This window comes from Camelus bactrianus, chromosome 1 (assembly GCF_048773025.1).
Source record: "Camelus bactrianus isolate YW-2024 breed Bactrian camel chromosome 1, ASM4877302v1, whole genome shotgun sequence".
Lineage (NCBI taxonomy): Eukaryota > Metazoa > Chordata > Mammalia > Artiodactyla > Camelidae > Camelus > Camelus bactrianus.
This window is the reverse complement of record NC_133539.1, coordinates 24,189,572-24,213,098: the sequence shown is the minus strand read 5'-3', so window position 1 is coordinate 24,213,098 and position 23,527 is coordinate 24,189,572. Positions and strand designations below refer to the sequence as shown.

The 23,527-nt window shown below is 40.2% G+C and overlaps 1 protein-coding gene and 1 long non-coding RNA gene across 3 annotated transcripts in view; one reads left to right on the top strand and one right to left on the bottom strand.

Moving 5' to 3' along the window:
- Positions 1–14,621, bottom strand: part of NRIP1 (nuclear receptor interacting protein 1) — an 85,943-nt gene extending 71,322 nt beyond the window's left edge. For both annotated transcript variants that reach the window (XR_012506189.1, XR_012506183.1), the window contains exon 1: positions 14,392–14,621. The gene's annotated coding sequence lies outside the window, so the exon portion shown is untranslated. The remainder of the gene's footprint in view (positions 1–14,391) is intronic.
- Positions 13,649–17,783, top strand: LOC141577296 (uncharacterized). The gene is made up of 2 exons (XR_012506200.1): positions 13,649–14,129; positions 14,330–17,783. It is a non-coding gene; the product is annotated as an uncharacterized LOC141577296 (long non-coding RNA).
- The last annotated feature ends 5,744 nt before the right edge of the window (positions 17,784–23,527 follow it).

Genomic DNA, 23,527 nt, shown 5'->3' with positions numbered 1-23,527 from the left:
TCTAGGAAATAAGTTTCTTCCTCTCTCACCTGTTCCCCCACCCAGATGCATTCAACTCCATAAACAGCAGTTATCCCCCATTATAAAACACTTGACGGTTAAAACAATGAGCCAACGAAGAAAGTACAATATGCTCTAACTGACATTTACTGCACTGGCCTTGGACTTCTAATCTTTACCAGACGGGCACACAAATCAATCCATCAGCTCATAAAGGTGTGCTTTTTTAACCTCCAAAACAGATGGGATTGGCCAGAAGTGTCTGGCATGTCAAACTGCTAATCACTGCTGCCCTTTGCACAAAATAACCCACTTAAGTTGAGGCATGGTTGCACTGTAACCGACATTAGTCTGTGGGAAACCCATTTAACTGTCACACACTCCCGCCACTCCTGCTCTCCCTTAATTAAGCCTAATGCCTTATGCTTTGACCTTTTGTTCTAGCCTATTAACCCTATCTAGTACAAGTTCAATTATGTTAAACTAAAAACTTTGCTATAAAATATTAAATGCCACGCTCAAAAAATCATAAGGGACATCCTCGCAGCCCTTAGTTCTACACACCCTGTTACTCAATGGATGACAGTAACACCTCACTTTTGAAGTGATACTGATTCGGACAGAGTCAGGAAGAACCAAAGGATCATTGAGATCCACCCGCCTTACTTTACAAACTGAGGACAGCAAACATTAAATGCCTCACCCAGGTCATAGCTTCAGCCGAACCACATGGAAACCTATCTGATCTCCAGCTCTGATCCTTTTTTCTCCATGAGGTCTCTGATTAATAGTTAAACCACCCAGGAGTGTTGTAAGGATACTAATATTTTCACCGCAAATTATCACTTTTCACCACCCACTAAAATACACTTCACAAACAGGCCTAAAACCAAATGAATGAACTCAACAGAGTTTTGAGGTAATTTCTCCTTTCTTCCTTCCACGAAAACTTTCTATCTGCTACTTCTTTTCTTCTTTTTAGAAGTAACAATGGCTACAGAGAACTACTAAATTCTTAAACACTCACAAAACAATATGTACAAATACAATTTTTTTTCTTTACTGATGCTTCTTTTAAGCATTCAATAGAGCAAATGACTTAAGCTACAGAACGCAACTACAACTTGACATTTACCCTCAATGGATGAAGCTGGATATCTTTAAAAACATCTTCTTTACACCCATACGGAAATGGATTGCTGTTCACATTTACCAGAAATCCACTTCCCAAAAAAACCTTTTTTTAAAATTTACTGTAAAATAAAATAAAATGTAGTCCAAACTAACATGCTGTCATCACAGGGGTGCTGTGGTTTCAGCATACAGTAATATGTGCTATTATTCCTCTTTCCATTTACTTCATACCACCAGGACAAATTGTTTCACCACTCCACTGTGACACAGGAAAATAAAGACCAGTAACATCAAACAAAATTTGGATTTCTACCTATGACTCATGTGAGGAAATTAGATTCTCAAAAGATTTAAAGTCAGATTTTAATTTTAATCTTTTCTGTTGAATGCCCCAAAACCCATTTTTATCTATTTTTGGTTTTAACCAATACTACCATTTTTGCTTTAGCAACTTGGAACCTTACAGGTTAAGATAATATGCCATTAAGTGAAACATGTAGTAAATTTCAAAAGAAAGATCGTTTGAGTTATGCTAAAATGATGAACAACCCCAATGACAGTATTTACTTACTTTTAAGAGGTAAAAATAGAATGTGTACACAGGTTTAAGACTCATAGTGAATACGCTTGTGTTATTACAATGGAACCTTCAAAGGAAAGCATCTCTTGGCATCATTAGAAGGAATATACACAAGGATGTATAAAATGCAACATCCACAGACGGATGAGCGGTCAAAGCGAAAACAAACACTGGTAGCAGGAATAACTAGCAGCAAACTAATGAGTCAGAGTCCCATTCACCTTTGTTACTGCAAAGGATATTAATCTAAATGAGACATCATGCTTTAATTACAAGAGTCACTCCATGAAAATAGAAATCAAGTCTGAGTCTCAGACACTGAGGAATCCAATGGTGGGAAATTCACACTAATGTACAGAATCCATGAATCCTTTAATATACTGACTTGACACTAAAAAACAATGAAAGGAATGGGCAGTTCCGACACTCAGGATCAGCACTGATGGAAACACAAAGTAGAATATACCACATTAATAGTAAATGTGCCAATTTTCCTACCCTTTTACTTTGGACAGTAGTCTCTTAGCCTGTGTAACTTCTTTTAGTATGACTTATAAGCAAGTGAATAGAAAAGTATGTGAACCATGAGAGATGTTTTTCCTGTTTACAAAAGACAGCCACTTCCAACCATGCATAAAGTTTAGTAAAACTTTTTGTCTTCACAAGCAAGAAACTAAGTTAAAGTTATTTTAAGGGCATTTGTTAAATCTCAATGCTGTATATGTATATCTCAGATAATCTACACATTTTCTTTAGCATTTGAAAATTAATTGCTAGTCTAGAAATTTTTGAGCTTCATTTTAAAATAATTTTCTTTTCTGCCTTGGCATTATTGATCTTGTTGAACATGATAATGTTCTAACAGTCAGAAAATTCACCTCAAGTGAAGAGCAAATCCTAATTTTAAAAAAATAACAAAAGGACTTCATATACTACTTAAGTCCTATAATTTACTAGGTTTTGAATCAAGTCATTCTTGATATCTTCTAACTTTTCAGATGACTGAACGCCAGAATTAATGCTAGACATGAGATTCTGAGATGCCTCCAGCGTCCCAACCAGTCAAATCCAATGCAATTACATGTGTCGAGCTAGTGGTTCCTATGACTACTGCAAGTGAAGCGAAGGAAACTGCCCATAAGGCTCTAGAAATATTTTCTTTCATTTCCTTAAAAAAAATTAAATGTCGCCCCCAAAGACTTTGCTGAACATGTTTTCCAATATACTGTAGTAACTCATGTATTTTTGAAGAAACTTAGCATTACAAAACAATTTCAAGTGCCAAGTAATTATAATGTCACCAACAGTTATTTTCACTTTTTCCTTCATAGTTAACATGCCTGGAAAGAAGATGATATATTTTAAGGAAGAACTATTATTCCTTTTAGAAGTTCTAATTTAAATAGACCAAAAAAAAATGTAGAACAGCAGTTATTATGCATAAGTTATTCATAATAATTAGTAGCTGTTAGGTATAAATACATAAAGGCTCCATTCCTAACCCCCTCCCCCCCAAAAAAAACAGGTTTTACCAATAGCTGGGATTGGTACAGTTCAATTCAACAAAAGTTTTTAATAGCTTTCTACGTACCAGGCACCTACAGCGCCTACAATGCACTGAGGAATAAGCTCCTATTCATGGAACTCACCGTCTTCTGAAGACAGACATTAAACAAGTGTGGTGTTACAATCAGGAGTACAAAGAACTGTGAGACAAATGCCATCTTGTAGAATCCTGCAGACTGTAATGAGCAGCTACCCTTTCTTGCCCACTGTCCCATGAGTGAGGATATTCTTTTCCGTTTGCTTCCCCGAGGTCAGGAATGTGGTCAGCCGGTTGCCCATGTAAACAGCTACCTTTACGTTTCTTCTCTCTTGCCCTCTTTGCACTTGCTTCAGGGCACTGGTCACCACTGGTCTACACAGTACCCTCTCATCTAATCTGCTAACTCTTCACAGGAGGATGGAGGAATAGGGACTGTAACCTTTGCATTATGTCCCCAGTTGAACCAACAGACACAACCACCTCCACTGATGGTTTCAGAACACTACTCCCTGATAATGAGCAGAGCCGGCCTGTGAGTGTTCTGACCACACACGTCAAGTAAAGTTACCTGACTCTCTTAAACTACAAATAGAAGTTCCCCTGCGGAATTTTAAATAGAACTCAAAACGTATGCAACATGCAGAAACAAAGCTGCGGCAAGAGCAGATGAGCACCTGTACTGTAAAGTTTCTCTTTTTAAATTCTCAGCCCTAGAAAATATATTCCAAGTACTGGAATATCAAATGAATCATAAGAATGTTCTGAAGACAATTTTTTAATAGCATGAGAAGAAAATAGGCTACAAAAAACAAGGGTGGTGTAGTTGGCCCTGCTCATTCCACTTCTCAAGACCTAGTCCTTATCATTCCAGATCCTTCCTCGGGGGCAGCTCAGATTTAGCCCACTGCTGGATCCATCACCAAAGGTTAGGACCTACTCCTTAACACCTGGCACACAAGCCCCTCTCTCTGAGATTGCCTTAACAAAAACAAACAACAAAGTGTGAACTAAATCAAGACTTGATTTCTTATCCGAGTTAACAAACCCAACTGTTCAATATTGGTTTTAAATCCTTAGGTGCTCAATGTCCTCCTCTGTAAAATACAGACAAAAATGTTTTGGAAACAATGTCAAAAATGTTGGAAGATGAGTAATCGTTTACCCTAGTATCACATGGATACCCCTAGCAATTAAAAAAAAAGTGAGAAATTAAGAAAACAAAATGGAAAACAGGGAAAAAAGGAAATAAAATATAGAAAAAATAGATCAAGAGAAAAGAAATACGTATATAAGTATTTGATGATCACAGTCCACACCAACTACCTAGCCCATGCGCTTGGTTGTTAAGATGCCTCTATAAACCGACCTGTTTGAAAATGAGGAAGTAGGACAAGGTACCTCTTAGGACAAGTGCACTTAAATCCAGAAATTCCACAGCTTCTACCAAATTCCCTTCCAACATGAAAAGCTATAATTCTATGAAATTACTTCAGTTTGTAAAAGCCCAAGCCAAAGAAATTAAAGAAGAAAGAGGAGGGGGAGGAGGAGAAGGAGAAAACGACGATATAAGGCTGATTCAGGTCAGTCAAGGATTACCAGGACAGGTAAGAGTAGCATTTTACTAACAGAGTGAACAATGCACTGCTTTGAGTTTTGCCTCAATAACATCAAACATCAGGATATTAGGAAAGCACCAGGTGGTGAAGCAAAAACTTCCACCTTCGATCCTTGACCTCACGCAGATTTGGTCTATTTCAATTCATTTTTTAAAAAGATAAGGATGGGTTAGGGAAATATAAATACATATCTGAACTCCAGAATGATTTTTCCCCCTAGATTATTCCTTACACAGTTTCTCTCTTATTTGGCCAGATACAATATATTCTCTTAAAAAATAATTATATTTTTTATATATTCCTTTGTAGCTTTTACATAAACCTTTTTGTTTATCCAACATTTACTTAGCAATTCAAAATCCAAAGCACATTAGAAAATATTATGTGTATCAGCCTTATTACTCATCCTTGTACCTCCAATACAGTTTCAATTTGACTGTACCTTTTAGTGTAGAGGGAACCACTCAGCTTGATTCTTTGGAGGGTTCAAAATTCCATAAATTTTAAATGAGGCAAGTAAAAAAAGGTGGAGAGGTTTATAACTCTATTTCTCATGGCTCCAACAATAAAAGAACACACCTGATGTGTACTTAAAAATACATGATGTGCCACAAAACCTCTCTCAAAAACCTAACCATGGTCTACTCCCAAAATGAAGCCGGATACTTATCTCTCGATCTCTGCATCATTCTGATAAACTGACAAATGCATTGTCAATGTCCTCTCTGTATCACAGAGACTAGTTTATAAGCACAGCATAGTCTTCAGAATGAAACTACTGGGGGGGAAGATAGGGCAATAAAAATAAAAACCACGTTAAGAACCATAATAGTCAAGAGCTTTAACTTTCCAACCAGGAAGAGCGATGCTCTGAATTTGCTACAACTGCTCCTTGAATGGGACAAACATAATTAGCCTTGGGGATACCTGGATTAAGACCATGACAAGCTATTTTAATGAATTACATCAAGAAACACAGTTGCTTTCTCTGCCTCAAATAGCACTGTGGCAACTCTGCTGTACACTTCACAGGAGCTGAGAGCCGCCACAGCTGCCCTTGGTGACTGCATCTCCCTCCCGTAAGCACAGGAGCAGGACACCAGCTCTCTGAGAACTGCCAGCAACTCCTGCAGAAACAGCTACTGGAAACAGTGAGCCTTCTCAGGGAGACTGGGCGGACACTGCCTGAGTTCTGTGGCTATCAGGAGCAGGGTTTTGTTTTGTTTTGTTTTGTTTTTAATGACTTTCTAAAACTCAGATAGAAACTGATTTTCTCTTCAAAAGATGACATATTTTCATGGAAGAACAAATTATTATCAATGAAATTAGCTGTGTGACACCTGGCAAGTTACTCAGGCATCTCTCAGACTAGGTCTCTTTATCAGTAAAACAGAGAAAATGATGCCTGTGTGTCACAAGGGAACTGCAAAGCGGCCAGCACCAGGCCCGGCACAAAGCAGGTGCCCCCAAATCTTCCCTCCCTAGTCCTCCTCCCAATTAAAAAGGAAAAGGCAAAAGGCAAGTAACCAAATAAATAACTTTTATATTTCAAGTTTTGACCCAATCCTCTCTGCTACTTTCAAGACCACAGCCTTGAAATCTCTACTGTTTACTGCCAACAACAGCATGCACTGATGTAAAGCCAGAATTTCAGAATTTAGAAATGAAATCTAACAGATCCTACAGATGTTGCCGAGGGAGATAAAAGGACTTTGCTTTCATCTGTATCATACATTGGTTTAGCAGGAGTCTAAGCTAGAAAAGTTTGTGTGGAGTAACAAAACAGAAACACTTTTTAAAAATATGCTTTTCAAAAATCAAACCTGAGCCCATATGACCCATTGTGCAAATATTTCCTTTAGGGGAAAAACTGCAACTGTGATTAATTTCATCTTGAAGGTATTTCTTTTACCCCATTTGGGAATGTTTCAAGTGTTTTCAGATACCTTTTCTCAATGTTCTCCACATTCTTCTGTCCTTCTTCCTTCCCTTAATTTGTTTCTTTTCCAGGGTATAAATCTACCACTCTATTGTAGATCACTATAAATTCACAAATTCAGGAATCAAAAAAATTCTTAAAAAGTATGCATTTCAAAAATCAGTTATAATCCCTTAATCATTTCATACCTCTTGATTTCAAGATAGATTCTTCAAGACAGAAGTCTTTTTTTTTTTTTAATTTAAACTTCTAATTCTCTAACTTTGTGTCCTGTTACATGTCAGGCTTCCTTATCCACATTATCTCATTGAATCACAACAACTAGAATAGTATTCTTATTCTAAGACTGCATATAAATATAATCTCCTCTTATTATTGCAATGCTACCTTATCATTTGACTTTTTTAATGCCATAACATTTAGCATGCTCATATGTTGCCTACAATACAGGCAAATTCAACAATTAAAAGCACAACGACAAAAAAGAAACTAGCCTAGCCATTATGTGACTAACTTTTCTCTTATCTAAAGCTAACCACCTTACTTTTACCTGGTACGAGCCCTCACATAACTGATGAAGAAGGTAAAAGTAAAATAATCAAAGCAGACTACTAAAAACACAAGTTCCAAACTCCTTAGCTCCTGAGCTGTCCTCAATCCATTAGCAAATTACAGATGTGAAAACAAGGAGTAGCTCTGACTATCATTTAACAGGTGACTGAAAAATGACTTTCTTAATGAGAAGTCCAAGGGTGAGAGACTCCTTTCCACCAAGGCTCTGCACAAACACCAACATCAGGTCAATCAGAGCTGTCCTAGTCCCAGTGGTATCTTCAGCTGATGACTCAAATTTCCAACTGGCCTCCATTGCTGTGTATTAAATATTTCTTGGAACTCTAGGCTTTGTCACACAGTGACCTGGAATTTAAGGCAAACAAGGCATTCTTAAAGATATTTTTGCCAAATGACACAAAGTTAAAGAGGTAAGATGGGTTTTAATTTAGAGCTTTTACTCTCTGAGTTATACCAAGTTAAAAACTTTTTCTGAGGAGAGTGAACCATGCTAGCTTTGAATTTCAAACACTATTAACTCTGTCAGAGAAGCAAGTTCATTTCCAAGACCCTTAACAAAATGCGTTTTTAACCCCAGCCCTATTCATTGAAAGAGGAAGGAAAGAGGGAAGAAAGGAAGAAGGGAGGAAAAGAGAAGGAGGAAGGTGGGAGGGAGAGTAGGAGAGAGGATGGATGGATGGATCGGTGAATGTCACAAGCTCCTTCCTAGACAAAGTTTCAACATCTTCTGAAGTTCTTGAATTTATTCCAACCAAAAACCAAATATGGTAAATTATAATTTCTTTAACAAATAATTATCCATACATTATCTTCAGTAACAATCTATTTTGTAATCTGGTATAGCTTTAAAAAAAAATCTTAATACTACTAAGCAAATATAGTAGAGGCCTCTTTTTCCCTAACTCCAAAGAGTAAATTTTTTCTACATTTCTGAGTTGCCAGTCTTCTAAGGTCTTCAAATCTGCTTCTCATTATACTGCTCCTACAGTTCTAGGCTGAACAATCCCTAGCATGGTTCAAGGTATTAATTTTAACAAAATCCTAATACAAAGGTAAAATGTACCACGTTTACTTTTTCCTCATTCTTATTCTCAGTGTTTCATGAACTTAAGAAAAATGATCTGTTTCAGGTGTATTGATACCCCAAAATGCCACAAGTCTTGTTATTCTTTATTTGTAATATTTGCAAGGCAGTGTGGGGATCCATTTGAATTTTAAGGTTCATGATGCAGAGTATGTGGTATAACAGTGACAGTAATTAGTATCGCACCCCACTCATCTCAATTCCTACATTTACTACGAAAAATTAAAATTACTCTTCATATCTGAAGTAAAACAAAAGGAAATTTCTGTTCTAAACAAACTCTAATTTTTAGAATCCGAAATATTCGCTATTCATTAAATCGAACATTAAATTTCAAGGAACAAAAAACAACAGATGGGCATCTATATTACACTTTGCAAAAAACTCCGATAAGACTTCAGAGGTCTCTTTGGTCCCAACCCCCTCCCCCCACCTCGAATCATAAGATACTGTGCTTAATGAAAGCATTCTTTCTGTGGTCATTTACATCACGTTATCTTTATCAGAAATCTTATGAAAGAGTTTTCCAGTTCACCACTCAAACTTCAGCACTGTTTTCCATGTTTAATAAGACCCTCGGAAAACAACATCTCAAAATAATAAAAAGTGATCTTAATTCAGTTCCTTTTAAATAAGCTATCACTCCTGGTTTTATGCTGGTACCCAATTTTGACCTTCCACCTTAGATATGTTTAAGAGACATTCAAAAACACAGTGTGCACATGTGCCAAGTGGGAAATTTGTTCTTTCTCCCCCTTCAAACCACCACTATTTGTATAATATTGCTGCCCTCATAAAAGGGAATCCATTACCATCAGCAATTCATGTCCCTGCTTCAGCATCAGATGCAAACAGGATACGGAAACAAGATCTCTCTCCTCCATTTACTTTTTGTTCATTCCAACCTCTGGAGGTAACCCTCGGTTCCAGTCCATCGGCCTGCAGCATCATCTGACACTCTGGATTTGTACCTTCTCAAGTCTTGGTGACCATCCTGGTGTTGTATTTCTCCAATTGTTGGGTTAATCTAAATATTACAGAATGAGTTTGCTCATTTCCGCCCCCCGCCCCCGACAGTCCCCTCAAAAAACTACAACTTAAGGAAATGCATCTTGAACAATTTAATTTGCACATTCAAACTTAGTATCCTGAAAGCCCCTCCTGCCCCATTTTCTGTTCAAAGTGTTTCTCTGACTCTTCATCAGTAATCAAAAGTTGTTTTTCATAAAAATATTTCTCCAGTTGGAAGACAGGCACAAAGGGCTTTGTCAGAACAGCAAAAGCTTTTCCCCCCAATCTTCACCCACGTAACAGTAAATCACTATTAAATCTAACCAAAACAAAACCCATCCTTACTGTGTGTCAGCCACGTGAAGGGGCACATGGACAAAGCACGGGAGTATAGACCTTCATCCCAGCACAGCCAAGAGGGGAAGCTACAAAAATGCAGGCAATTTTCATGGAAGAAAACACCCAAAGATGCAGAAGCTATTTATTTTAGAAAAGAGGACAAGAGAGTGAGAGAGCCCTAAGGAAAGAGCGGTGACATATAGACAGATAAACTGGAACTCCTCCTCTTCTCTACTGACCTACACTTTAAAAACTAACTGTATGCAGCAATCTAAAGTTTGAAAAGCAAAACTAAACCTATTTAAAGTGAACAATTTTTTCTTGATAAAAATTTGAGGTCTGGGGCAGAATTATTTTTTAACCCAATACACAGAGCTATCATTGGTTTTTCAGAACACTTAAAAATGAGCTTTAAGTTTCTTCCAATTTTAAAGTTTTAAGATTAAAAACCTAATCCCTTTAACGTCACATAACCTAAGCCACTGATTTAGTTACTTCTGTGCCACCGTCTGCTAGTATTGGTTTGCTATGGAATCTGTACAATTAACAATAACCTTCCTTCTCATCTTTCTAGGGAGCCAAGAATGACATATCTCCTTATCTCCCCATTTGTGCCATTAGACTGACATATTTTGCCTCATCTGTCACCTTCCATAAAACTCTGCTTTCAGATATGAGTTAATTCATTTTTAGTTGTCCTCAATGTTCTAAAATAGTGATGTTTGATGGAATTAATACAGTGCTCTAGTTTTCTCTGTTCAACTGGTATTTAATTAAAGATCTTGGAGGCCATCTTTCTCTCGGGTTACACCATTTAAACAAGGAAAGCTACTTCCTCCATGGACAATGCGCTAAGCCACATGGCAACAAAGCGGCCTTGCTGAGGTCTCCCATTTGACAGACTGCTTTACTGTGTATAAACTGCCAGTAAGGCAGATCGCCGCTTTATTTCATGTTGATTTTACTTTTCGCATGTCTGAACTACAACTCTGCTACAGCCTACATTCTCTCTTACCCTTAAGAGTTTCCAGATTTTCTGGAGTTGTGATATTCGCTTCTGTTTTTATTTGCTCGTTGCTTTTGTTTCACCTGGACCTCAAAAAGTCCTAATAGTATTTACTTTGAAAGGTTTCTTGAATCCCTGGCAACAAAACAATGCAGAGAAGCTTTAAGCAATCAGAGCTACTCTGGAGCACAAACTGAAAATTTGTGTGTTTTAAATTCTTTTGAATTAATATCTTTTGGGGAATAGCCCATTCAACTTGATACACCATAATTTTCAATGCTAAAGGTAGCATGGTTAATTTAAACTGGCACTTGCTATTTATTATACAAATAATTGTTCCCTCGGATGGCCTTTTGAAAGCCAGCGCCTCTTAATAATTTTTTGGCTATCTTGGAACCACAAGAGACATGTCAATTTAAGCAAACTTCAGGAGCAATAAACTAACAAACAGACTCTAGGTGGTGGTATAGGTTATTTTTTATCATGATGTTTTGCTCTTAAAACTGCAAGAGTCAGAAGAGCTTTTAGCCTCTTTTACTGACACTTTTTTATTCCAAACTTACACTATTTTAGGGTGTTAAATTAGTAAAATGTAAGTTCTACAGAGTTTGAAGACACATGCAGGAAGTGAGTCCAGGTACTAAACCTGGTTTTCTTTGAGATGGTAGAGAGCTCACTGGAGTAAAACCAACAATGAGGAGTCCTCTTTCTGTTTGTTTTTAATACATATTTTACTCACCCTCCTCGAGCACTTTCAGTGGTTAAGTACGGAAAGGGGTCTCCCCCACCCCCCCAGAGAGCATGAAACAGACTAAAGTAACAATCCTACAGCCTGCAGGGTAGTGGCTATTCCACTGACTGCTTGCCTTCTTTGTCTCTAGAAACTAATTCCAGGCAAAGAAAAGTTACTACTGGTGATGAAGCCACTACTCTGTGAACCAGTTAAACCCAATCCACATCAGCAAACCGCTGGACAAAACCAGAGCAACTTACTTAGAAGTGGAAAAACATTTCAACATACTCCAAACAGCAACCCACTCTTACATGCCAGGCAGACGAAGCACCATTTGTTTAACAAGTCCACTTATTTCAGTGTCTCTTCAACAAAGGTGGCAAACTGGTGATTAAACATTGAATAATCACATCAGGAAGATGCCACCCACTTGCTAAACCTGTGATTCACTAATAAGCAGGTTCAATGCAATTCGTAACTTAAAACAATGAATTACCAAAGTCCTTTGCTTCACAAATCTCCCCAAAATGTAAAGAGCATTCATCATATATAACCCAACAACTATTTTTACTTTGGACACCTAGAGATGGTCTCTCTTCCTCTAAAAACAGTTTTTCCCACACAATCTCACATTTAATCATTTTACATTACCGGAGACACAAACTCCAACTCAATTCCACCAACTGACTGAAAAATCTTTGTAGCTAGGAACGTCTTAATTTTTTTCCAAACTTAAATTCTCTATTAACAAAACGTTTTAACGCTAAAGTACTTAATCTGTTTTTCTTTTACTATCTTCAGAACTCAACTGAATCCCTAACGAGATAGAAGGTAGAAACTCCTGTAATGCTTCAGAGATCAACATGTGTCAGACTCCCAGCTAGTTCGCCTCTAAGACACAGTTGATTCCTTTGTTCCTTCACACCGAACACCAACTCCTGATTAAAATTTGGAAACTACTTTGGAAAGGATGTGAGCGTTTGTAGACTATTTCTAGGGAAATCCCTCATAAAACAACAACGTTCACTAGTAATAGTAAGAGCACACAGATAGAAGAGAGAAAAAAGAAGCCTTCCGAAGCCTCCCAGGACGTGCACGGGGCTCACTCTAAGTGTGAGCCGGAATTCTGGCTCCGGGGTAATGTGATGGTTGAGGCCTCGAGTCCCAGGGGCCTCGCCCTCGGGAGGGGAAAGACAAGTACGGACGGGCCAGGCCCGGGGGTCTGCGGGGGGCCCGGGAACGCGGTCCCTTTTTCTCTTCACTTTCCCCGGCCCAGGATCCCCCGAGCACAGAGCAGGGAGGCACCCGGGCGAGAGGCGGGGAGCTGCACCCGGCGCCGCCCAGGACGCCCGGGGCAGCAGGACTGAGAGCCGCGCGGCGAGAAAGAGAAACGCCCGGGACTCGGACCAAGGGGGCAGCCGAGCGGGGCGCGACCCCGGCCCCCGGTGCCCGGCCCGGCTCAGCCCACCTCCACCCCACGGCGGCTGCCCCTCGGCCCACGACTGGCACGGACGCGCCGGTGAGCCCGGCGCCAACTCCATAACTTGCCGGCCCCGCTGCCCCGGCCCTCGAGTTCCCAGGGAGACTCGGACCCAGCCGAAGAGGCGGGATTTCCCCGGAAACGATCCCCAGACCTCCCCAGCCGCCGCCGAGCCCACCCCGCGGTCCGCGTCTTCTCCCGCCGCCGGCAGCGCTGGCCCCGCCGCCCCGACGCCCTCGCGGCCCTGCCCGCCAACGCCAACCCGCCGCGGGCCGCACTCCCGGGCCGTTTCCGGCGGCGCCGCCGGCCGCTCCTCCAAGCCCCCCGGCCGTGGCCGCCACTCACCCGAAGCCGCCGCGGCTCCGAGCCTCGAGCTCCGGCCGGCTCACTCCGCGAAGGCGCCCCGCCGCCCCGTCCTTCCTCCCTCGGCGCCCCAGCCGGCTCTCCCCTCCGACCGGCAGCGCTCCCGAGCGCAGCGGCGGACGCGAGGCCACGGGCGGGCGCGCGAGCGGGCGGGCGTGGGGCCGGGTCGTCCCTCCGCCTCGGCCGCCGCCTCCTCCTCCGCCTCCTCCTCCGCCGCCGCCGCCTCCCGAGTTCGGGGCTCTGCTGCAATGTCTGCGAGGCTGACTTTGAGCGCCTCGCTCGCCGCCCGCCCGCAGCCGCGCTCCTCCCTCCGCCGCCGAGTCCGCCGCGGCCCAGTCCCTCCCCTCGCAGCTCCACGCCATTCAGCTCTTCAGCCAAGTTTCTTAACCCTTTTTTCCCCCTCTTTCCCATTGTCACTGGGGCAGGAGGAAGGCACTCGGGTCCCGGCGGCTCGCGGGAGCTGAGGAGCCCCCTCGATTTGGTGATTTTCCTCCTCGCCCGCTCCGGACGGCCAGGCGGGGGCCGCAGGGCCCCTGGGCGGCAGGAGGCCCGCGGCGGCGAGGCGAAGCGGTTGCTCCACGCGCCGGAGCTGTCCCCGGCGGCTCTCGGCTCTGTCCAGCCGCCCCCCGACCGCCAAAGGCACCCAGACAGCTTTTCCCGGGGCCCAGGGGCTCGATCTCATTACCCGGGCCGAAGGCTCGCCTTGGGGGCACAGCCGGGGTTCGGTGCGTCCCGCGTTCCCTCCTGGGTGCCGGCGGCTTAGGGTCCCCCTCCTCCCATTTGACCCCACGACACGTTTCCCCTGGGCCCCCTCTCGCCCACCTCCAACTTCCACCACCTTGTAATCTGTGTGTCTCGCTTTAATCTTGGCGGGGGGAGGGGGGGCAAGGGCACTAACTGCAGGTCACTTTGACCTTACGCCCAGCACATAGGAGGCACCCAGGAATACATGTGGAGCGACTCCGAGAGGAAGACTGGGAAGGAGACCTGAGGAGTGCCCCGGTCAGCTCCTCGGATGGACGGAGGACCCAGGAGCAGGGTTAATCTTCAGCTGCTTTGTCACTGCGAAGTCTCCAGCCGGAGTCTGTCAGCAAATCTACATCATCCCCGGGAAGAATCTGACCCTACGAGACGAGGCGAAAGGAACGGGGCTGCCACTTCTTCGGCAGCTCTCCTCAGTTCCGTCTCCGAATAAGAAATAACAATTACATCACGAGGCCAGGGCGGCAGCTCTGTGGAGACTCTCGGTTTCCTTCAGCCTAATCTCGCTGAACCCGCCTCTAAATTTGGGGGAGGGGGGATATGGATTGGTGAAGAAAGCGGAGGGAGGAGAGAGTCAATAGGAAACCATAATTTCCCCCTTCTCCCTGTGTTTGCTGTTTTAAAATCGTATCCTCAACGCTCCCCAAACATCTAACTAGAACTATTAACACCCCCTCAACACCTCCCCAGATGTCAGGTTTCTTTTTGACTCTAGCATCTAGCATTTAGTAACTCGCCATGAAAAAAAAAAAAAATTACCAGGGGAAATGAGTACCGTTGCTGAAATTGTTTTTTGCTTGCTGCAAAAACGCTGAAGTACAGCTTAGCCTCACTTTAAACTCCGAAATGGCATGCCTGTGTTAAAATACTTATTACACAAGTGAGTGGATGAGGCACTCCATCCTCATACGTAGATTTTCACGTCCTTAAGAATTCGATAGCATTTGAAAATAAGAGTTAATAGTGCACTTGAAAAAAAACTATCGGAGTCATAAAGCAGTGTTCTATGCCTGTTATGTAATGGCTGTGTTGTGCATTTAGAATGTCATTTAACCTGTACAAATATGAATGAGCATTTTGGAATACCTTTATAATCTTAAAAGTGAAAGTAATTTTTCAAATTAATGTTTAATAAAGCTCCTAGCACAGTGCTGGGCACAGGGTAGGAATATTTTTCTTAATGGTGATGGTGGATTAGAACAATTTTAGAACGATTATTTTACATCACCCTAGTAATTCAACTGTGCAATCTGTTGCCATCTTATATAGCTTAAACCTCATATGATAGCTTATTATTTGCATATAACATTGTTTGAAATCTGCTCAAGGCAACTTAGTAAAGTCTGCTGTTCTATAGCACAACATTTATCCAGGATTGATGCAAAGCCAACTGCTCCAATTAAGTGATGATCAGCATAATTGGAGTTGGCCCTTTAAGGAGTGAAACTTCTTCAAACAAACAAACAAACAAACAAACAAACACTTTTTTAACTGTTATCCAAGTATTTTCTAAACTGTATTATAAATGTTTCTGTTTTCTTGAACAGTTTATTTGAATTTTACTTGAAAATTCAGGGTTAATTTTATTTAAAGTTATAGTGGATTTACTAAATACATCAAGTTCCTACTCTCTATCAGGCTTCTCCCTAGGTGTTAGGGACGCTCCCAGGAGGTATATAAACCATCAGTCCCTGTGCTGAAGGACTCCAGGATACTATGCCTGAGCGATTATCTCTACCTTTTGTAGGTTCTCTCTCTCCCCATTCCCTAACTAGCAATCTGTTGTCTTTTCTCTCTTTTGCCAGCGAGCCTGCCTCCAACATTCTCCTTCTCTTCTGACTGGCAGCTTTTAGTCTGGTGCAGACTGAGAATCTAGGTAGCCTCGCTTGCCGCAATTCAGTCTAAAGTAAAACTAAATGCACTTACCAAGGAGTAAGGCACACGAAACTAAGTGCATAGACTTTGTGATAGATGGACTACTCAAATGTTGCTTTGAAAAGCATTCTTTTTGCTTCCTAACTGGGTGTTAGATCACTGCAGTTGGTAGATAAAAACCTCCTACTAAGTAAGTTTACACAATTAACCCAACAAGCCAAGTATTGGTCCTGCCCTCCAACACTAGTGTTAAAAAGTCTACTGCAATATGTTAGATGACTTAATAAAGACGCTCACTTCGTTATTAATCTACTGTCTCAACCCCACAGAAATCCAGTTATTGAAATCCTGAGCTCTTTTTAATAGTGCATTAGTGTTAAGTAAATTGCACACCTTTGGTGGAATTCATTTTTACTTAATCATTCTAATTGTGTTGGGGCTGTTTTGTTGTTGTTCTTTGTTTTTCAAAAATCAATACCTAAATTTCCTGGCTAAGAGAGTCATTGCAAGGATACTGGGGCATATATGTAATATAAGAATGCCTATTCAGTAATTTGTATTTTGAAGACAACTCTTATTTTAATAGATCGTGGTGTGAAAAAGATGCCCTTGAGCTTATATAGTTAAACACAAAAGTGTTTTTACAAACCCAGGATTCCTATGGGATCAGATACTTACAGTTCAGCCTCAGTTTGTTTACCCACCACAAAGAAGTCTGGGAGAGGCATGCTTATCATGTGCTCCCTGAGTCTCTCCTGTTACAGCATTTTTCACACCCGTTGGTGACTGGATGTTTCCTTATCTATATCCCATTCTCAATGCAAGCTCTAGGGCACAGGGTCTCTCGTTTACGTTTGGATAACTCCACCTGTGCTCAGCAAACAGGAGGCATTCTGTAGATACTGGGCAAGATACAGACATAGTCTAGAGGACAGACTCTTTATTTCCACTTAGGGTAGTGATGTGGGATGAGGGAGTTCAGAGAAAACTTTACGGAGAAAATAACGCTTCAACTGGCCATTAAAAGGTGAGAAGAATTTACCAAGTAAGCAAAGTGGGAAAGGGGTTCTCAAGAGACTGTTTAACAGAAGCAAGGTGTGAAGAAATCAAAAATATACATTGAGAAGTACTGAACCCACATTGTAGACTAGGAACTAGTGACTAATGAACTATGACAGCTGACAGAAATATATACAGACATAATTCCAGTGTAACTACACTGTTATAGTCCCTCTGCCTTTAGAGGAGCCCTGTCCAATAAAAATAAATGTGAGATATACATGTACTTTTAAAATTTTCTAGTAGCCACATTTTAAAAATACAAAAAATAGGGAAAATTAATTTTAATAATATTTAACCCCATATATAAAAATACTATTTCAATGTGTACACAACATAAACATTTTTCATTAGATATTTTACATTTTTTCATTCACACTAGGTTTCCAGAATCCAGTGTGGGTTTTACACCCCCAGCACATCCTGATTTGGACTGGTCACCTTCAAGTGCTTAATAGCCACCTGTGACTGTTGGCTCCCATATGGGATTATGTAGCTCTAGAGGATAGATGAAATCTTTCACAGTGCCGTTAAAGGAAATTTTCTTCAGATGAAAATCTCAATCTTGTTAAATTTAAGATTTTGCGTTAACTACTGGTGTCTAGCTATGCTATGTTGTAAAGACCACTTTCTTGTGTCTGGGCTTTTATACCAATTACAGAATCAGCAAAGTTGACATTTGATGTTCTGTGTCTTCATTAACCATACCATAGTTACAACCACTTCTATTTCTATTAACTCTGGTGATGACTGTAAATGTGCACTGATTTTATAGCAGAAATAAAACACTATAAATTTGGGGTTGAATGAACTTAAAAAAAAAAAAAAGTCTTGGAATTCAGGACTATCTCTCTGCTAGTTACTGTCAAGCATCTTCCTGCCTATAGAAGCCCAGGGTTTTGCTCTTCAGTTCTTCCATGCTCATTTGCTTATCAAAATCCACCCTAGCTTTTGTTTGAGGTGCTCACCTGCCTGAAGCTGCAGCAGTAAGCATGTGCCCTGAGGACCGAGGAAGGACTGAAGTGGTAAAGTGAAGATGTTTATATATCCTGTCTGCAAGTTATTGTGCAGTTTTTTCTAATGAGATTGGAGCCCTTTTACTTTCGGTGGAGCACGAGTGCCAAGGACTGGCAAAACCAGGGCACTCAATTTTTACACTGAAATGAATCCTGAATACTGGATCTTAAAAAAGAAAAGTCTGAAAATAATTGCATACAAACAGCTGAAAATGTGCAAGAAAAAGACAGATACTTTAATGACATGCAAATGTGGACAATGCCTTCTCATTCCCAAAACAAGGCAATGTCTAATATAGTGAAGGGGTCCAAAAAGCCAAGAAATCCCAGTGAAGTTAAGGAAAACCTGTCAGTTTTGATAATACAACAGCATAATTTGTCCAAACAACTGAATGTAAATACTACCTGGAGCCCTATCATTTTATGTAAGATAAAGAAATGGGTCGTGTAGAACTCATTTATTAAGCAGTCCTGTCATAAATGAATACAACATTTCTTTTTGGGATTTCACAAACATACATCCCTATAATAAATCAATTGAGTAAAATATGATCCTAATAATTTTTAGAGATTTTATTCAGATAACCTTCAACTAAAGCAAAGTATGTAGGGTCAGCCCTCCATATCTGCAGATTCACATCCACAGATTCAACCAACTCTGAATGGAAAATATTCTGAAAAAAAAAATTCCCAGACAGTTTCAAAAAACAAAACTTGAACTTCTTGTTTGCCAGCAACTATTTACACAGCATTTAACATTGTATTTACAACTATTCAAATAGTATTTACGTTGCATTAGCTGTTATAAGTAATCTAGAGATTAAAGTTTAAAGGAGGATGTTCCTAGGTTATGTGCAAAATCTACTGCCATTTTATATGAGACTTGAGCATCTAAGGATTTTGGTTTCATGGGGGATCCTGGAACCAATCCCCTGCAGATACCAAGGGCTGAATGTATCTGTTTTCTGAAATTATTAAGAATCTGCAGGGAAGAAAGCTATAAAGAAAACATGGTGTACACTTACCAATTGTTTGACTCTCAAAAGACATAGACGTAGAATATGACAAATTTGTTTTAAAATTTTTAGTTTAAGAAACAAAATTCTTATGTAGTTCTTATATAGTTTATCTTTCCACAAGACCAAACTAAAATAACCTTCACCTTCAAGTACACACACACACACACACACACCCCCTAAGATTTCACACAATTCAATGGAGAAAGAGTAGTCTTTTCACTAAATGATGCAGGGACAACTGGATGTCTTCATAGAAGAGGATGAAATATGACCATTTTTTCACACCAAACACAAAAATTAACTCAAAATGGATCTTAGACCTAAATGTAAGAATTAAACTATAAAACTCCTAGAAGGAAATATAGTAATAAATTTTTATGATCTTGATTAGGCAAAGCCTTCTTAGATACGACACCAAAAGCACAAGTGACAAAAGGAAAAATAAGTATATCAGATTTAATCAAATTAAAATCATTTGTGGTTCAATGGACACTATCAAGAAAATGAAAAGACAACCCACAGAATAGGGGAAAACTTTTGCAAATCTTATACCCGACAAGAGACTTCTATCTAGAATATTTAAATATCTTACAACTCACTAATGAAAAGACTTGTACTATGTTTTTTTAATGAGCAAAAGCTATGAATAGACATTTCTTCAAATAAGCTATACATTAAGCACACGGGAAGGTGCTCCATATCATTAGCCATCCGGGAAATGCAAATTCCATATCTCTTCCCACTCACTAAGAATGGCTATGATGATAATAATAATAATAATAATAATAATAATAATAATAATAATAATAATAATAATAATAATAATAAACAGATAAGAACAAGCATTGATGAGAAGGTAGAATAAGTGGAACCCTCATACACTGCTAGTGAAAATTTTAAATGTTACAACCCCTTTGGGAGAAAGCCTGGCTGTTCCTCTAAAGGTTAAATACAGAGTTACCGTCTGACCCAGCAATTCCACTCCTAAGCATATACCCTAGAGAAATGAAAGCTTTATCTCCCCACAACATATTGAACATTAATGTTTACACCTGTACTCTTCATAATATCAAAAAAGGGAAACAACCCAAATATCCATCAATCAGTGAATGGATAAACAAAATGTGGGATAGCCCTATAATGAAATACTACTCAGCAATAAAAAGGGGTTGAACTACTGATTCATGTTACAACATGAATGAACTGGAAAAGATTACACTGAGTAAAAGAATCTAGTAGCAAAAGACTACATGCTGTACGATTCCACTTAAATGAAATATTCATAATATGCAAACCTATAGAGACAGAAAGTAAAGTGGTGATTACCTAGGGCTGGAGATGGGTTTGGGAAGAAATGGGGATTAACTGCTAATAGAATTTCTTTCTGGAGTGGTAAAAGTGTCCTAAAAGTGTCCTAACTTGATTGTCAAGACGTTTGCCCTACTCTGTGGATATACTAAAAACCACTGAGTTGTGTGGCATGTAAATTATATCTAAACAAAGTTGTATATTTTTTTAAAAAACAAAAATAAACACTAAAGAACATTTCTATTTTCTCATTTTGAAAAAAGGATCCTTGACACATATCAGAAAATAAAGTCTGTAAATGTTTTACAGAATGTTAGATTCAAAATTATTTTTGCTTGACATGCCAAAAATCAACAAAATTGCATATATGTGTGTGTGTGTCCCCAGAAAATTACATGTTGGAAATTAACTTTGGATACTCTATGATTCTTAACTGACATAGTACAGTAAGGGTAAAGGATGGTTTTATCAGGATAGCCCAAGTGTCAGTAATTTAGTGTGCACCATGCTAAGAGTGTGTGTGTGTGTGTGTGTGTGTGTGTGTGTATTGTGTGGTCTTCCATCAATGCCAATATGGAATTCCAGAGGTGACCTAGGAAGAGAATCCTGGATAAATAGCATATCCCACAAAACTGGCTTATACCAGATACACAGTTCAATAATTTGCCGTAGTAACTACTCCTATATAGCTAAGTGATTTATTCTGTAGTTCAGTGTGTTATATTTATTAAAAGCCAAATGCCAAGAAATCTAATTCCAGTTTCCATCCGCTAGTAACTACATTTGGCTGCTGGTAACAGAGATAAGAACTAACAGTGACTCAATGAGTATAGAAGTTGATTTTTCTCCAATGTAAAAAAAAGTCCACCAATGCATTTTGGGGACTGGTTTGATGACACCATCGTCATTAAGCACCCACATTGCTTCCATTCTGTCATTGTTAGCTCTTGGCTTTCATCCTAAAGTTTGCCTCATGATGTTAGTGGCTTCTGGAGTTCCAGTCATCAAATCTGCATTCCAGGCAGGAAGAGTGTGGGTGGCCTGCCACCTTTTTAAAGAGTTTTCCCAAAAAGACAATCCAACACCTCCTGCTAACATCTAATTGAATGTATCTGGAGGGAGTACGAGGTATGTAGTATATTAGCTAAAACTAATACTCAAATAAAAATCAAGATTTTGCTTCTAAGGAAGATGAGACTTGGTATTGAGTGAGTGTATTTGTTATCTCATGCTGCATAACAAATCATCACAAAAATTAGCAGCTTAAAACAAGAAATACTATCATCTCAAAGTTTCTGGTAGGTAGAGAATTCAGAAACAGCTTAGCTGGATTGTTTTCACACCAGGTTTCTCATGTGGTTGCAGTCAGGATATTGGCAGGGTCTGCAGTCATCTGAAGGCTTGCCTGGAGGTGGAAGATCCAATTTCAAGAAGACTCCCTCACAAGGCTGTTGGCCGGAGGCCTCAGTTCCTCACATGGCTGTTGGCTGGAGGCCTCCGGTCTTTGCTTCAGGAACCTCTCTGCAAGCTGCTTGAGTATCCCACCGATGTGGCTGCTACCTCCCCTCAGAACGAGCTATCTAGGAGAAAACAATGCTGAAGTCACAGGGTCCTTTATGACCCCGTTTCCTAGTTGATACAGGATACTTCCACTTAATTCTATCAATTAGAAGTGAGTCACTAAGTTAATTTCATTCCTAAGGGAATAGTCATCTTGGAAGGAAGAGTATCAAATAATGTGTGCCCATAGTTTAAAACTGCAGTCGTAGGCTATTAATAATTTTCTGTCATGATCTACCTCTTCGGTTTTCCAAACCAACACGCACACCTTTGTGTGTGTGTGTGTATTGTGTGGTCACTACCTCTCCAAAAGATCAAGACCTGAGTTTCTTTCTGATACTGCTGTTTCAGTAACAGATACGTAGCCTTTTTTAAGAGGCCCAGACAGCAAACTAGTGGTAAACTAAAGATGTATTTTCAGCTGTCAGCACACTGAAAAGTTTTCAGTGATGTAGATGTAGATCCATAGAAATGGATCATCACAATAAACCTGCCCATTTGGAAAAGGGAAGAATGAGAAACATACGTTAGTTGCCATTCCATGATAATTATCAAAACCTACTGAGCAAGAATAACCAGGACTCTCTGCCCTAGCATTGCAGGAAGTTCTTGTGTTGGAGTTCCTGTGTTCTTTCTCTTGAATGTTTTCCCTCGTGCCTTGTCCTCTGTTGCTCCTGGATCTTCCCTTGGGAGGTTCATCCTTGTCAATTTTGCTCAACAAACATATCTGGTTGTTGGCACAGGAGGTTGGCACAGGAGAAGAGGCCCTTCATGGAGACTTCATGAATTTTGAAATATTGGGGCACAGGGATTATTTTAAAGTTTTAACAATTCCAGACTGTTGCAGACCAAGTGTGGGGTTTCTTTGGGAAGAGAATTCCTTCAAATACTTAGCAGACTTGATTTGTTTCCATTCTATTCCATGTACAAACCACCATAGCCAAAAGTCTTGCCCAGACATGGTTTTTGAGCCTGCAGACTCTCATCTTTTATTTACCGGGCTCTGTTCCCTGCCCATCCCTCTGGCCCTTAAATTAATGGTGGCTACCTTGAGAGCATCTGAAATAATAGGCTTAGATGGGGAAGCAATATAATTCATCATCTCTTGCCAGCAATATCACTGCTGCTTTATGACAAAGCAAGAGCCTTACCTCTTGCTAAGACTGTAGTTTCATGGCTACAGTTTAAAACTTCTTCGAGTTCAAATACAAAAGCAGATGAGTTTTTTGACACTGCAGGGTCTAAATCACTGGATTCTCCATCAGTGTAATTAGTGAGCATGGGCAGAGAACGCCTTCCTTAGCAAATCTTTGCTGCTTTCCACCCCTATGTCCGGAAGGTTTGTTTCTACTCTGACTTCATCTAATTCATAAGATTTTGCTAAAAGTAGCAAAAATGAGCCACCACTTACCAATACAATGAATTTGTTCTCCGGTTTCCCTGAACATTATAGCCTCAGGCAGCAAACATCCTGCTTCTTAAGGTAAGCAATAACAGACTAATAAAATATTTGGCCACCACATT